This window comes from Dasypus novemcinctus, chromosome 6, assembly GCF_030445035.2.
Source record: "Dasypus novemcinctus isolate mDasNov1 chromosome 6, mDasNov1.1.hap2, whole genome shotgun sequence".
Taxonomy (NCBI): Eukaryota; Metazoa; Chordata; class Mammalia; order Cingulata; family Dasypodidae; genus Dasypus; species Dasypus novemcinctus.
Genome location: NC_080678.1, coordinates 17,538,207 through 17,554,192, shown reverse-complemented (window position 1 = coordinate 17,554,192; position 15,986 = coordinate 17,538,207).

Below are 15,986 nucleotides of genomic sequence, written 5' to 3'. Positions count from 1 at the left end.
GAATAGGGCGTAAGAGTATCACTGTGGAAGGGAAAAGGTTTTCTGGTGGATGTGTGGGAGTGCTGTATATTATATATATACATTGCTGTGTTCTAGGACTCCTGTGAAGAAAAGCTGAATAATTAGGGGGGGGGGGGGAAAGAAAAAGATAGGATGTGGAATTTTTTCAAGTCAACATTCTTTATCTAAGTTCTTTATCTAACTTTATCCAAGTTCTTTATCTATCCTTTAAGCTCATCGCTATATGCCATTCCCTAGTAAGGGACCATGAAATTATATTGGGCTTCAAATTTCGGGGAGTTCTGGATCACAGAGTGTTTCAACAATGGCAATGGAGGGATACTGGTATGGGGTACCAATGACAGGTGATATATGGCTGACAGGGAGCTGTACAGAACATATGTCCAGGGTGCATGGTAATGTTTGGATATACTCATAGTGGCAACAATTAAAAACCACAGTAGGGGGGGTACTGGGTTCCTGGCCAGTGGTGCTCTGTCGTGGTCCCTAGGGGAGCAGCGACAGTCTCCCAGGTACAGTGGTGGGGACCGGGAGGGAGTGAGGGTTCAACAGCGAGCCCCTGATGCTAATGACTATGCTTGTGAGCTGATAAACCCAAAATAAGAACAAGGCCTAGGACAACTTTGTGCCTGGGAATTTCCTCCTGTCAGCCTTCATGTTACTCAAATGTGGCCAGTCTCGAAGCCAAACTCAGCATGTAAATGCAATGCCTTCCCCCCAGCGTGGGACATGACACCCGGGGATGAGCCTCCCTGGCAACGAGGGACCACTATCAACTACCAACTGATGATGCAACTGGAAAATGACCTATACGGAAGGTTCAATGCGGATCAGCAGAATATCCATGTCTACATAAAATACCATGACTTTAAAATGCTGTTTGACCTAAAGTAAGGGGGAAATGGAAAGGAGAAATGAGTTTATATGGCTACGAGTTTCTAAAAAAGAGTCTGGAGGCTGGCAGAAGGTTTGCCCTCATGCACAACTGAGCAGAGTCAGAGAGACAGATAAAGCAGATACAACCCCCAGATATTGGTTCCTTTGAGGGCTAAAGAGACCCACGGGAGTTATGGTCATGGCCGATGGGGTTAACTACCAGGGCAGATGGCCCTCTTTGGAAATGGTGTTTATGTGTGATGAATCTGGACTCAGATGGGATCTCCCTTCATAAGACTTTCATGCCAATGTGCTGGAGGTGCAGTTAATGTTGGGGTTTAAGATATATTTAGGGGATTTGAATCTCTGGACTGACAATGTGATAGCCAGATCCTGAGCCTCAACAGACTCTAGCACCTACAATCTGATTTATTGGACTTACCACACTCAGCTAAGATGGAGTTGAAGAAGGACAACCACCACACCATGGAGCCTAGAGTGATTACAACTGAAAATGGGAGGATTGCATCCAGCATCCAGGTGGAATCTGACCCTACTCTTGACATAGAGGTGCAATGGACACAACCAATCCAATGTCCACATAGAAGAGGTGGCATTGGAATGGGAAAAGTGGACATAGTGGACGAAGGGTATGGGGAAAGGCAGGAAGAGATGAGAGGTGGAGGCATCTTTGGGACATGGAGCTGCCCTGGATGGTACTTCAGAGGCAATCACCGGACATTGTAAATCCTCACAGGGCCCACTGGATGGAATGGAGGAGAGTATGGGCTATGATGTGAACCAATGTATATGAGGTGCAGAGGTGCCCAAAGATGTACTTACAAAATCCAATGGATGTGTCATGATGATGGGAACGAGTGTTGTTGGGGGGGGGGGGGAGAGGGGGGGTGGGGGGATGGGGTTGAATGGGACCTCACATATATATTTTTAATGTAATATTATTACAAAGTCAATAAAAAATAAAAAAATTAAAAAAAAAAAAACCCAAGGTCATTCCATATAAAAATTTTAAGGCTTATAATGCATGTAAAATACATTGTCTTTCAAAAGCTACACTAATTTAATTCCCTTCAGTGGCATATCAGAATGTTTGCTTTCCTATGCCCTTGTCAACACTGGGTAATAACATTTTAAAAATTTCTGCCAGTTTGACAGGTGAAAAATAAAAGCTCTTTGTCTTAATTTGCATTTTCATGATTACTAGTGAGACTGGCGATTGCAGATGCAATATGGACACAGGAGCCTGGGCTATAAACATATCATGTCCCTGCTAATCACCAGGCACTGCTTTCACTTGGGAGGGACTGAAAATGTAGGGCCTAGGCTATTTATTAGTTCTGATGTAGGCTTAGGTACACTGTTGCACTTGGCAGAAATTGTTTTCTGGCAGAGGCTTCCCATCTGTCCTCAGGGCTGGAAAAAGCAAGAACTTTGTCCCAGAGTTTGATCTTACCCCTTTGGATCTTTTTAGCTTGAGAATTGTGCTTCTGTGGCTGCCTGTGCATCCCTCACCAAAGCAGCCAAGAGTGCATGCTGTGCTGACACAGATTTCCTTTCTGAAGATGTATTAAAAATTCATTCAAAAAGCAAGGGGCAATCCTTAGATGCTGCTCTACTTCATAGAGCAAAATAAGGTAGATGATGAAGGGCTGAACACATGTCCAGTTGAAGACAATTACTTAAGGCGGCTATTTATATCCAACATTACCTTTAGCAGCATATATTAGAGTGATTGAGCTCTAGAAATAATACTTCTGACTAGGAAAGGATGGGGGCCTAGAAGTTGGTGTGGTTTCTGCCAGTTCCCTGAAGCTAAAAATTGTCAGAATACTTGACAAATATCCTGTTACATATCTATATATTCCATTTATGCTTGCAATTGGAGGCAACTTGGTGAATAGAAATTGTCTAAGAAAGGTGGTTATACATTGGACAGGACAAGATGTCAGATTGAATAAACCACAGTGAGGGTACAAATCATATTTTCTTTATCAATCTGTCACACACACACACACACATATACACATACTGCCAGAACACTCTCAGTGATCAAAATTATATGTTGGGTGGATGAAAGTACATGGAGTTTTCTCTGGGCATTGCTATTCTCTTGATGATCTGTGCTAGGATGACATCTCGGTTATCTGCACAATTGGAGTAAAGTTTCTGGGCTACTCAAATAATTCAGTTATAGAGATTTTCTACGCTGATAGTGGGAAACTGGGGCTCCAGCTTGGCCACAAGAATGATAATGGGATGTGCAGTGCCCGGGAATGAAAGCTAGTTGGCAGGCTTTTCAAGAAGGCTCACAGGTTGGTGTTCTCTGATTTTACCAACTGAGAACATGGACATCACTGTGAACTAAAAGTCCCCGACAGCTGAGACTTCTAGGTGGCACTGAGAGGTATGATGCACATTGGCCAAACTCATAAAGGCTGATTTATAAGAGAAGGGGTTCGTAATGTGCATTGAGGGGTATTATTGTGAAGGGGGATCAGGAAATTGAATCCTGTGGCCAGAATGTTTTCTCCCGAGATGAAGACCCAAGGGGAAGCCAAATTATGATGAAAAAAGTTGTTTGTCAAGTAGGAAAGAAAGAAGAACATATTAGGAGAAAAGTACCTGAGAAGCATAGAAGTATGGAGCAGCTCCCGTTTGAAAAACTACAGAATCACGGCAGGGTTGGTGCTGGCTAAAAGACTAGTGTGGGAGCAGCAGGAAATGAAGCTGAGGGGAGGTGGGCGGGGGCTAGATGGTGAATGTGCATCCTGTGCAAAAAAAGTTGCAGTTTCTTCCCTACTCTCCTGCCCACCAAAGGAAATTCCTTTTATTCATTGCTACCTATTATAAAAGCAGCACACGCTCATTTTAGAAAATATAAACAAGCGAATAGAGCAAAAACATTACCAGTCTTCCTTTCTACCCAAGACAATCAATCTTACATGCCTTGACTCTTATTCTTCTATGTCTTAAAAAGAAAATTAGGCTAATTAGCCTTTTTCACTTAACAGTATATCCCAAACATATTTTTAAGTCATTTTATACATTTCTGCAATATTTTGTATGCATGGACACAAATGTTGATCTTTTAAGTTATTTCAGCTTTTTCCTATTATAAACAATGTTGCGATGAAAAGCCTTTTCCATATATCTTTGTCATTGACTGATGATTTCTGTAAAATAAATTTCCATAAGTGAGTTTGGTATATCAAAGGGCATGAACAGTCTTTGGTTTTTGTTTTATCAAGGCTCCCTTGAATGTTTTCTTTGAAATATTCCCATGGCACAGATCAGTAAACACACTTTGAGGGCTGAGTGGGAAGTGCCCATTCAAGTACAATGTTACTTTGAAGTCTTGGGTTTCAACTTTAAGTTTTATGTAACTTTTGCAAACGATTCCATGTTACATACACATTAAAAAATGTTTCCCTCCCAAATCTTTGAGTAAAAGTGCAGCTTCAGAAAGACATGCCACGTTTATTCTCCAGCTTCCTGTAGCTCCTGGTGCAAATCTTAGCAGCCCTGGTGGAGGGGTGGCCAGTTTAGGAAACTTTGATGTAGAAGGCAAAAAGCCCTGGATGATTTTCACTGGGCAGTGACCTGATCAGATGATCAGACCGGCCGCTGTCAGTGGTCAGTTGGCAGAGGGGAGGCAGGAGGCTTGTTAAGTGTTTTCCTGAAAGAGTCTAGGCTAGTCGTGAGGCTGAACAGGAGTGATGGTGGCATGGCAGTGAAGAAGAAGGGTGGGAAGAGAAAGGTAGAACTGACAGGCTTTGTTTATTGGTGATTCATGATCGGTGATAAAGAATGGGAGGGAGGAATCTGGGATGGCATGTGTGTTTCCCTTTTCAAGCTGCGATCAAATGAGAATTATGTTGCCATCATGCTTCCCGTTTTGCTCTGACCAACAGTTAATGGTCAGTAACAATTTTCCCTTTCCCTAAGCCCCCTGATACTTAATTGGAAGTAGGCTGTGCCTAGCTGGTAGGTAAAGAGTACATGAATGCAATCTGGCTCTTAACTCAGGCAAGTACTTTCTCCCCTGGTGACGTGAACCCAAGGGGAGAGGAGCAACAAAGGGTTTGGGTGAAAGCCAGGCATGACAAGGGGGTGCTAGTGTTGTGAATGGAATGGAGTGACTCCTAGTCTCAAAGCTAAACTGGCTTGGCTCTTTAAAGAATTAAAAAGTTTAAAACTAAACCAGCCAAGGAACCCAATCCTCTTCCCTGCCTGTTACCTGTTACCAACTAAGCAGAGTTTTTTTTTCCGTTTTTTACACTCCTGTAAGTTGTTTTGATATTAGATAGGCTCATGGAAGGCTGCATTTTGTCTAGTTTAAATTGGCATTCTGGAATCTCTCAGATTTCTGTCATTTGATTTGATTCTCACGTTTACTCTTGTCTTTTCAGTCTTTGCTCTTTGTATTTCTCTTCTTTTTTTACCGCTTCTGGAGACAGAAACAAAGCTCCAGCCTGATGCTGGGGCTCTTGAAGCCTGAGATGGGGGATGCAGCTGTTTGTCCTGAGGCAGGCGTAGGCGCTTCATTCTTTATTTCCTCTTATTAAAAAATCTTAATGTCATCCTTGATTTTATTTCCAAAATTGCAAAAGGTAAATTGGATTTCCTTCCAGTGAGCATGCAAAAGATGAGCCTGCTGCCTTTCTCTTCTCCCCACACCCCTACCCATCCTTCCTTCCCTTCTCTTCTTCCTTCCTTGTTCCATTTCTTACGATTCTTGCTTTATTTTCCGTTTGAACTTTCATTTTGCTGAGGAGGAGATGAATCATCCTGAGTTTTAAGAACATTCTATGTATCCCTAGAGAAGGGCCAGTCCCAGCCTCTCACCTTATATGTGCTCTGACCCCTCTCCAGCATTGCATTTGCTGCGCTCCTTTAGGCAAAAATTGCTGTAATACCTGACTTTTACATTTAGTCATTTTTATTAATTAACAATTTAATTATTTACTTGTTTTATTATTTATAAATAGTGCTTAAAAGACAGATTCTTTGTGCCTTGTCTACAAGTACTAAATGGGAGACTTCTAGAAATGTAGATCATGGCTCAGATGATCTACATGCTGATGTATTGACAAATGAACTTTACATGCCTTGAAGGTTTCTAGGAGTGTGGGGTGGCTCATTAGTTACTACAGTGAAATTTGAAAAATCAGATTTTAAATGTGAGCTCTGACCAACCTAAGAAAATGTTAAAACTTTGTGAAAAAATATGTGGAAATTATGTATCTTTTCAGTCTCTCATGAAACTTAGTTGTCTGATCTTTTTCTTCTACCAGTTCAGTTATGCATCTGTCTGGGCTGGAGGGACCAGAAATGTAATAAATTTAGCAAACTTTAAAAATAAGGGACAGAGTTTTCCAGGTTAGGATGATACATAGTTGTCATAAGGGTCTCTGAAGTCATTCTATTTTAAACTCATCTTCCAATTATTTAGTTCCTTAAAAATATAGACATGTGTAAACATCTTATAAAATGGCAAATGTTCTGTTATCTTGTTACAAAGATTTCTATTCTTTTCCAATACCTAAAATTAAATAATAATTTAAAAATAACACCAAATTATTTTTTTAAAAGCCCTGCAAATATCTAGAACATTCCCTGCCCAAAATAAAGACTTCTAAATCATTCTCTTTTTTTTCAAATTATTATTATTTTTTATTGATTTTGTAAAAATATTACATTAAAAAAAATATGAGGTCCCATTCAACCCCATCACCCCCACCCCACCACTCCCCCCCCAGCAACACTCACTCCCATCATCATGACACATCCATTGCATTTGGTAAGTACATCTCTGGGCATCTCTGCACCTCATGGTCAATGGTCGGCAGGCAAACCATTTGGTTTCCTTCAAGGCAAATCACCCAGGTGGACATAGATTTAGGTCGTGTCTGTCCCAGTCAACTTTTTGTGCTGATGAGAAGGACCTACGTAAATACAAATTCAAAGGAGGAAAATATGTTTTGGAAAAAGCAGGAGTTCGTTTCTGAGACAATGTCAGCATGTTGAGTGGGAGTATGCTAGGTCAGAAGAGGGCGCCATCCAGAACCTGCGGGACCTCAGAGGAATAAGCCATTGGAAATAGAAGGTGGAAGAGGCCACCAGTGGTGGGTCTTTGATGTTATGAGGGTGCGGAGGTAAGAGGCATAACCAGGCATTCCCCATCATAGGCATTTGCGCATTTATGCCCTCCTGACTGTCCAGACTCGTTGTGACTGTGCGGGAATGCCATGATATCCAGGCCAGCTTGTGCCAGCCAGAAAGGGGAAGAGACCTGGTATTCTGCCTAGCAGTCATCTCTAGAGTGACCACAGCACAGGTGTTGTACAGCTTGGACCTTGTCCAGGCTATCTAGCAGAGGGCTCGTCATAAAGTCTGGAGAAAATAGAGGAGGATTGTTTAAGCAAACAGTTCCACAGAGTTTTTTTATTTTTCACTTTAAAAACAAGGCCTGTGAAAACACCAGAAGTTTTTGTCTCACTGGAACCTTTTTTCCTTGGAGCAGTCGGACCAGAGTTTCTAGTAGAGAAGCAGGGACTGATTTTCTTGTCTAGTGTTGTTTTAAAAATCATGTTTGCCAAAGTAATTAAGCAAGAGGTTAATAGATAACAAACGTTCCATTGCACTATGGTCAAAGCTTAAAAATGAAATTTCGTATGTTTTCCTCTTTTTGCCTTCCAGTATGGCCAAACCATCACAATCTGAGGGACAGGCAGAGAACAGATTAGTTTTCCGCGTCCTAAACAATAACTGTATAATGGCTTGAAATGAAAATGCAAGTTAAATATCATCATTATAACAAGAAAAGAGAGATGTAATGAACCCCAAATCGTCATCCATAAAAAAAGTAATTTAAAATGTTCACTTTAAATACAGCGAGTTTTGGTGAAAAATGAGCAGGACAACTGTTTTGGAACCAACACATTTTGAAAGTGATGGACCAGATGATGTATATACATGTATGTGTATGTAAATGAGTGCCTGAGTCAGATATATAAATGTACCTTCATGTGAAGTTACAGGCATATTAGTAAGAATGTGTGAAGTGGATGGCATGGTTAATCACATATTTTGCCTTTTTATGATCTATGCCATTTGCCAGATGATTCACTAGACTGGATTACAGCGTGGCGAGAGGTTTGAAATGAGCCTCAATTAGCTTTCCATGTACTCCTGTCAGAACTGGTCAGTTTCAATCTTCTTTGTACATTTCCTGATTTGAATCTGAATTTTCGATGTCCTCACTGGAATCAGTTTTTACTGTTAAAATATGAGTGGAATTCTGAGGTCAGGTTTTATCAGGGGAAAAGGGCTCAGCTAACAAAATGAAATTCTGTACTGTACTTTTTCTTCAGAGTTCCAAAGTCAGGATTTTTTCCTCGAGGTCCACTTTCTGGTAAGGAAATGCACAGCAGGCCCCAAAATAGAAACATGGTTGAGGCAGCTATCAGGCTTTGTGCACGTTGTCTGAGAGAAACATGGCATGATGGGCATGATCAGTTTTCTTTCAAGTAGAAATAGAGTGTGACCCAGGGGTTTTGAGTTCCTTGGTATAAGGCAGTTAATTTTCTACCACTAGTAACAAAGAAAAAAAAAGGAAACACCTCACCAGAAGTGATGTGCCTAACAACCAAATTGTACTTTAAATAATTTTAATGATGGTCCATGAGGATCTGCCCTTTACCTGGCAGCAGGTTTTCAGGTGAGGAGTTTCAACCAGCCCAAAGCTATGGTTGGGAGGACAGGAGGGGCTCCCCTGGCTGAGTTGGAAAAAGGAAGAGGACTTTGTTGGGATCAGCCCGTAGGGAGGGTATAAAGGGCCTCCCACTGTGCAGAATGTGTACAGTTGCCCAGTTCTGCCTGTGCCTGGGTGGCCAAGTTTAATTCCAGAGTATTCTGACCCCCATTGTGGCTGCATGGGAAAGCCCAGTGTTTATCAGTAATAAAGGGGACTAGAGCTGATATTTTGATCTCTGCCTCTAGGTCATCAGAGTTCGTTCTTAACTCCAGGGAGGAAGGAACATTTTGCCATTTATGAACTCCTTCAAGTCCCAGCAGTATCAGCCCAACAGTTCTTGAGCACTCTAATGGACAGGGATCTTGACTGGACACAACAGAAGCCAACTCTGGTAAATTTCAGCAGAAAAGGAATCCATGGCATGGAGAGCAGGACGTACATTGGGAAGGCTGGAAAACGACCTTCAGTAATGAATGGCCCAGTGCAGCGGGAGCTGGGAAGCCAGGACCCCCCTCAAAGGTCAGCCACATGCCAGCCTGGTTAGAAGCCCCTGCTGCTCGCTGGCCCTGAGGTCTAGCTCTACTCCAGATCCGGGATGCAGCTGTGGCCACTGACCGCGTGGCCTCCCTGCTGCCCCCACCTTGTCTGCTGCACTCACTCCCAAATACAAGTCCAGGCTGGGGCATTCGAGAGACCAAACACGGGCACCCTCAGGGCTGCAGGGGACAGAGGGAGCAAGGGAGTAGCCTTTGGGGCTTGACTTCGTAGCTGAAGGTAACTGCATCCCCCCCATCCCTCAAACAGAAGAATGTTTTTAAAAATCACCAAAGAGGAAAAACTAACAAATTTATTCCTTGCCAGGGTTGTGTTATAACATTTAATCTTCACAGCTTCCAATATTATACCCATTTTACAGATTTTGGCATTGAACTTTAGAAAGGTTTCATGACTTGCCTATGGCCACCCAGCTAAAAATTGGCGAATTCAAACTCAGATCTCTTACTCCAAAGCCAAAGCACTGAGGCACTCCATAAATTGCCTCTGCAATCTTAATTTCCATTCAGTAAACTAAGGATTCCTTTTACTTTATGATTACAGCTTTCTTGGTTTCAGTGGTCCTGCAAAACTGTCACACATCTAAACAGCTCATCTCCTAAAGGCTTTCCAAATTATTATTATTATTTATTACTAGGGAACAGCATCTTCTCACCAGATGTGTTTAAAAAATTCTCTTAACTTTAATCCATACGTTAAAGTTAACACACTGGACGTGTGTATATTTTTTGGTTTTGGATTAAAAATGTTCTCTCCTTCTCTCTATAGCCAAGTCAACCCTGCGATGTTCCCCGGAGGCTAAGAACTTGCCATTTGATGCAGTGAGATGAGATTAGAAATGATAAACCATAACCTAACCACATACAGCTCAGAAAATCTAATCATCACTAAAACCTCCTCCCAAGCCCAAACCACCCCTTCTTGTTGTCTCAAGACAAGTGATTAAATAGCATGTCTGAGAAATTCCTATAGTAACTTACTCTCTTGAACATGTCTAAAAACTTACCATATGGAAACTGTTACATTTTCATGAGTTCTCCTGATATTGTATAATAGTGTAAATGTGTGGTGGTTTTTTTTTTTTTTAATCCATCCTGCATTTGGCTCCCATGTGATTTTGCCTCCCATTGGCTCATTGCTGTGTTTCTGGAAGTGAGTACGACACAGGTAAGGCCTCGTGGGGCACCCCTGGCACACGGCACAGGGTGTGACCTGGGGGTGAGCCAGGCTTGAAGGCTGGGAGAGGGAGCGAGACATTGTTTAGCTGTGATTAATGTAGACTCAAACTATTATGACTTTAGCAAAATAGGGGTTTACCTTTTTCATTTTAGGGAGAAATATAGAGGTGGTTGGTCCAAGGCTGGAATGGAGACTCCAAAGAGTCATCAAGAACCCAGGCTCCAATACTTTTCTCTTTTGTCATACTTAGTATATGACTGAATCTGCCAGTGGTCTCTTGATCACAAGCTAGCTGCTAGAGCTGTGGTTATCACATCCAAGGTCCAGGCAGGAAGAAGGAAAAGAAAAGCAAAAGATACACATCATTGAGCTAGCCACCTGCCCCCACCCCAGCCCTCCTGCTTTTAGAGAAGTTTCCCAGAATTTCCAACTCCTACCATCTACCCAACAGCTTCTTTCTGCTTATGTCTCATATAAATATGCAGAGAGATACAGGTGGGTTTTTTTTTTTAAGTTGGACGCACTGCCAAGTGAGAAAATATTAGGCATTAGGGGCAAGCAGTATGCCCTGAGGAATGACTTGATGGATTTTGCCAAACTGTCTTCTCTCCTGGTGCTGTCATTTCTAAAATAATCAAAACATACCTGGCTTACTGTTTTGCCTTGAGCTGGCCTCTGTCTACTTGCTCCACATCTTTTACTATTCTCTCTCACCTGCATCCATATCAAATGTTCTTCAAACATATCTGGCCGTTGCACTGTCTATCCCCTTTACCTATCCTTTTTCCAGATCTTTGGGTGACTGACACTTTAAATGCCACCTCTTCAGAACAAATGTCTCTTACTGCTTCAGTCAGTGCTGCCCCACCCCTCACCCTCTGACCACATCATCCTAATTTAGTGTCCTCATGTACGTCTCAACATCAGATATGCTCCTGTTTGTCTACAGTCTGTATCTTCCCACCAGAATATAAGCCCCTGGAGGGCAGGTACCTTGCCTGTCTGGAAATGACCTCTCAAAATTTCTGTAGAAATGTAAATTATGAGCTTACCTGAATTTGAAAAGAAATGACATTTTTTAAAAAAGGATCACTCCGATGGCAATGACTTCCTATGTGACAATAAATAAAGTTGTCTAGGGTTTCTCCTGAGCAAGCAAAGTGATTCCCTGCTCCATAGTTTGCCTCCAGCTTCTGGTTCCAATTTGGACCTCAGCCAAATTGCAAATTAGCCCCTGACTTTGACCTCCGACGTACTCTAGACGTACTCTAGAAGAGATGGAGCCTTGACTGCAACATTCCAACAAGGCATGAGTCTTCTGTGCTTGTGTGTTTCGTGATGGTAGGAATGAAGGCTGGTTGTGGGCTCTAAGGGAAAGACAGGTGCAGCCTACAAGAGATGGCGGGCAGTCCCGGGGAGCTGAGGCCTTAGGAAGCCGTTTCACGCCTGGAAGGCTTGCAGGGGCAGCTGTGGTCAGGTCCAGAGGTAGACAGCTGGCCTAGTGGGGCGAACAAGTGCCTTGAGACTCAGAGCCTGACAGTCCACCCAGGAATACTCCATGGAGCCAAAGAAGGGGTGCTATTGCCTTCTTCTCCCCAACTTCCTGCTGCTCTAGAATGGGGAAATGCCTGCTAATACTGCAGCCCACTGAGGCTCTTCTTCTAGTGATGGGCTGACATTTTTATTCCCTGCTTCTTGAAGCTCAGAACCTTAACCATTACACGTTTCATTTTGGAAAGGATAGAATGCCCATGGGCAACGTTGATGGTTTGACCCAATACTTCATCCTCCCCACCTCTGAAGGTTTGCCTCACACAAACATTTCTGCCTGATCAAATGCTCACATGCTCTCAACAAGAAAAGGAGTGACCCTGTGCCGGCTTCTCCTGCTTCGATCTGGACGTGCTGGGGTGCTTGAGGCCTGGTTCACTCACCTCCGTGTCAGAATCACTGCGGGCTGCTTGTTCCTGTACAGTTCCTGGGCCCCACCTACACAACTGACACAGAATGGCTGCATTTTGGTGGCTCTGGAGTTCAGTGCCATGTCAGTGGGCCCTACTTTGGAGTTTGTGTTCCTGAGTGTGATGGAGTTGAACTCAGATATGACCTTTCTACACATGCTTCTTCTGTCACTTTTACTGGACCTGTGGCTGGCACTGGGACTGGTGTATACTCAGGAGACCTGAATCTCTGGACAGTCCATGTGACAGCTAGGTCCTGAGCCTCAGCAGACTTGCAACTCCTACCCTCTGGTTTATTGGACTTACTCTGGCCAGCTACCAGGGAGGTGAGGATCAACCACCACACCAGGGAGCCAAGAATGCCTACAACTGCAAGCAGGAGAATTGTACCCATCATCCATGTGGGATCTAAGCCCCCTCTCGATATAGAGGTGGAGTGGACATCACCATCCCAGAATCCACAGGATGGAGGAATAGAGTATGGATTAGAGTGGACTTCCTGATATTCTAATATGGAACTATTGTGATTAGTAATGGAAGAAACTGTAGCATTGATGTGGAGAAAGTGGCCACGGTTGCTGCTGAGGGTAGGGAGGGGGAAGAAGAGATGTGATGTGGGGGCATTTTCAGGACTTGGAGTTGTCCTGGGTGGTGCTGCAGGGACAGATGCTGGACATCGTATGTCCTCCCATGGCCCACTGGGTGGACTGGGGGAGAGTGTAAATTATAATGTAAACCATTATCCATGGGGTGCAGCAGTGCTCCAAAATGTATTTACCAAATGCAATAAGTGTCCCACGACGATGAAAGAGGTTATTGATGCGAGGAGTGGGGTGAGGGGGGTGGGGTGGGGTGTGTGGGCACCTCTTATATTTTTGAATATTTAAAAAAAAAGGGAGAAAAAAAAAAGAGTGGCTGCGTTTTGAGCGAGCACCCAAGGTGGTTCCGATGCCCAGCAGAGTTTGAGAATTATTTCCATACGTCTGTCAATGAAACTGTTGTGACTTCCGTCCAGCCAAATTCCTCACAGGCCGGACAGAAATGTATGATTTTAGGTTAATTTTCCTAGGATATTAACACTTAATGATTTCCTTTGTACTTTTCCCCCTTTAAATCCAATTTCGTAGAGCCAGCTGAGTGATCTGAGTTCATGTAATTATCCAGAAGTCAGCCTCTTGCTCTGTCCTTGGAGACAGGTGGGGGGGGGGGAAATCGTAAGCAGAGAGCTCACTCTTTTCCATCTCTAGAAGGCTCTCTGCAGCCTTAGGCATTCTCCTGAAAATCCAATGCCTTTGTGGCCGAGAGCACTCCCTTGTTTCATTCCTATTGTGTACACTGGCTCCGAGGTCTCTTCTTGGTGGAAGCTCCTTTCTCTACCTGCTTGGAGCAGCTAAAAGCCCCAATACTTCAGTTGGCACATGATTCCCATTTCATGTATTGTGAGATTCGGTTCATTTCAATGTCTCCTGCATTTATTTTGTACCTACTATGAGCAGGCATTGTGCTTGGCTCTGGGAGGAGAGGAATGGAGTAGATACAAAGGTAACTCAAATGAGATTCCTGCTGTCCAGAAATTGTCATCCTGTTGGGAGGAACATCATGAGACAGCTAATAGAGTGCGAGGAAAGACCAAGTAAGCGCCGGAGGAGGGGAGTCTGCTCAGAGGCAGTGTCATCGCTGAAGGACGGGAGAGCGGACACCTCATCCAGAAATCAAGTGGAATCTCCAGGGGAGAGCAGGAGGCGTGACAGACGTGGACAGCACTGTATGCGTGAGCCATGCGAGCCTGTCTTTCTGTCACAGGTTTTAGCTGGTACGTCTGAAGACAGTGGACACTATGTGCTATCCAAAGTTTAACCTCAGTACCTGGAGCATGAGGTTGTCAGGTGAGCACCTTTCAGCGTGTGGCCGGCTGGGTTAACCAAAACCCCTCATCAGCTGGTCTCAGACCTGCTCTATCGCTGTCGTAAGCTGGCACCGTGGTCCCCACAAGCCGTGCTCCCAAACCCAGTTTAATCACTTCCCAACTTAACGCCTCACGAATGCCATCAATCTAGCTATGTAAAAATCATGTGACCTCTGAGTGCTCAACTAGCACTGCCCAGGGGCAGGCTGTGTGCTGGGGCAGGACGTGCTCAGAGCAGGCTGTGTGCTCGGGGGCAGGCCGTGCTCAGGGCAGGCTGTGTGCTCGGGGGCAGGCCGTGCTCAGGGCAGGCTGTGTGCTCAGGGCAGGCCGTGCTCGGGGGCAGGCCGTGCTGGGGGGGGGGCAGGCCGTGCTTGGGGCAGGCCGTGCTTGGGGCAGGCCGTGCTCGGGGCAGGCTGTGTGCTCAGGGGCAGGCCGTGCTCGGGGCAGGCCGTGCTCAGGGGCAGGCCGTGCTCGGGGGCAGGCCGTGCTCGGGGGGCAGGCCGTGCTCGGGGGGGGGGCAGGCCGTGCTTGGGGCAGGCCGTGTGCTCGGGGGCAGGCCGTGCTCGGGGCAGGCTGTGTGCTCAGGGGCAGGCCGTGCTCGGGGGGCAGGCCGTGCTCGGGGGGCAGGCCGTGCTGGGGGGGGGGGCAGGGCGTGCTCGGGGCAGGCCGTGTGCTCGGGGGGCAGGCCGTGCTCAGGGGCAGACCGTGTGCTCGGGGCAGGCCGTGCTCAGGGGCAGGCCGTGTGCTCAGGGGCAGGCTGTGCTCGGGGCATGCTGTGCTTTGGGGTTGCAGAAGCCACTTGGCATTGTCTCTGCCTGTAGAGTTTGGAGAGTGGAGTCCCTTATGGTCATACCATGCGTGTCCTTTCATGTTGCAAACAGTGATGCCCATGGCCTTTATCAGATTCTCTCTCCCTTTCTGGGACTTAGGTGCTCAGCCTTTGTGGTCAGGTTCTCTGGTCCGTTCCCTACCTCCTTTGTGGGTAAAATGTGCATTAACCTGCAAATGTGCATATTACATCACTGTCATAAGTGGTCTATTTGGAAAGTAACTTAATCATACCTAACTAGGGTAGAAATCCATTTCTGCCATCCCGAAAATCAAACCATCAGGCTTCAGTAGTGGCTGGCTCCATAACTTTGTGCAAGGTATACTGCATTTTCAAGCAACAATGTGCTTGGGGATCTATTGGTTGTAAGTAACAGGACCCAACTGAAACATGCTCAAGTAGGAAATGAAGGCATTGACTCGTATAATGTGGAAGTCCAGGGATGGTTCTGGGCTTGTACACAAGTGGCCTTGGTGCTTGGGCTTCACCTCTCAGCCTTCCCTGCTCCATGTTGCTTTATTCTCAGCCTGGCTTTCTCCACGTGGCAGCTAAGTTGGCCAGCGGCAGCTCTGTGGCAAAGCTCCCAACCCCAAGTTGACTGGCTCTGCTTGGGCCATGGGGCCATCCTAGTGACCGACACTGTGGACATAGATCTGGGTTCCCCCACCTCTAAGGGGCAGGAGGGCAGAGTCAAGGTGGGACAAGTCACTGGAACTCCATTGCAGGGGAGAGAGAGGACATTTTCCAAAGGAGGGGATGATGGATCGGCAACCCATGTCCTCCCTAATGTCTGTGTTCTGTTTTCCAAAGTAATGGGTGCTCTGTGTTTGAGGCAGGGTATGAACATCTTGCCATGCATTCTTCACATCTCTTCACTCTCCT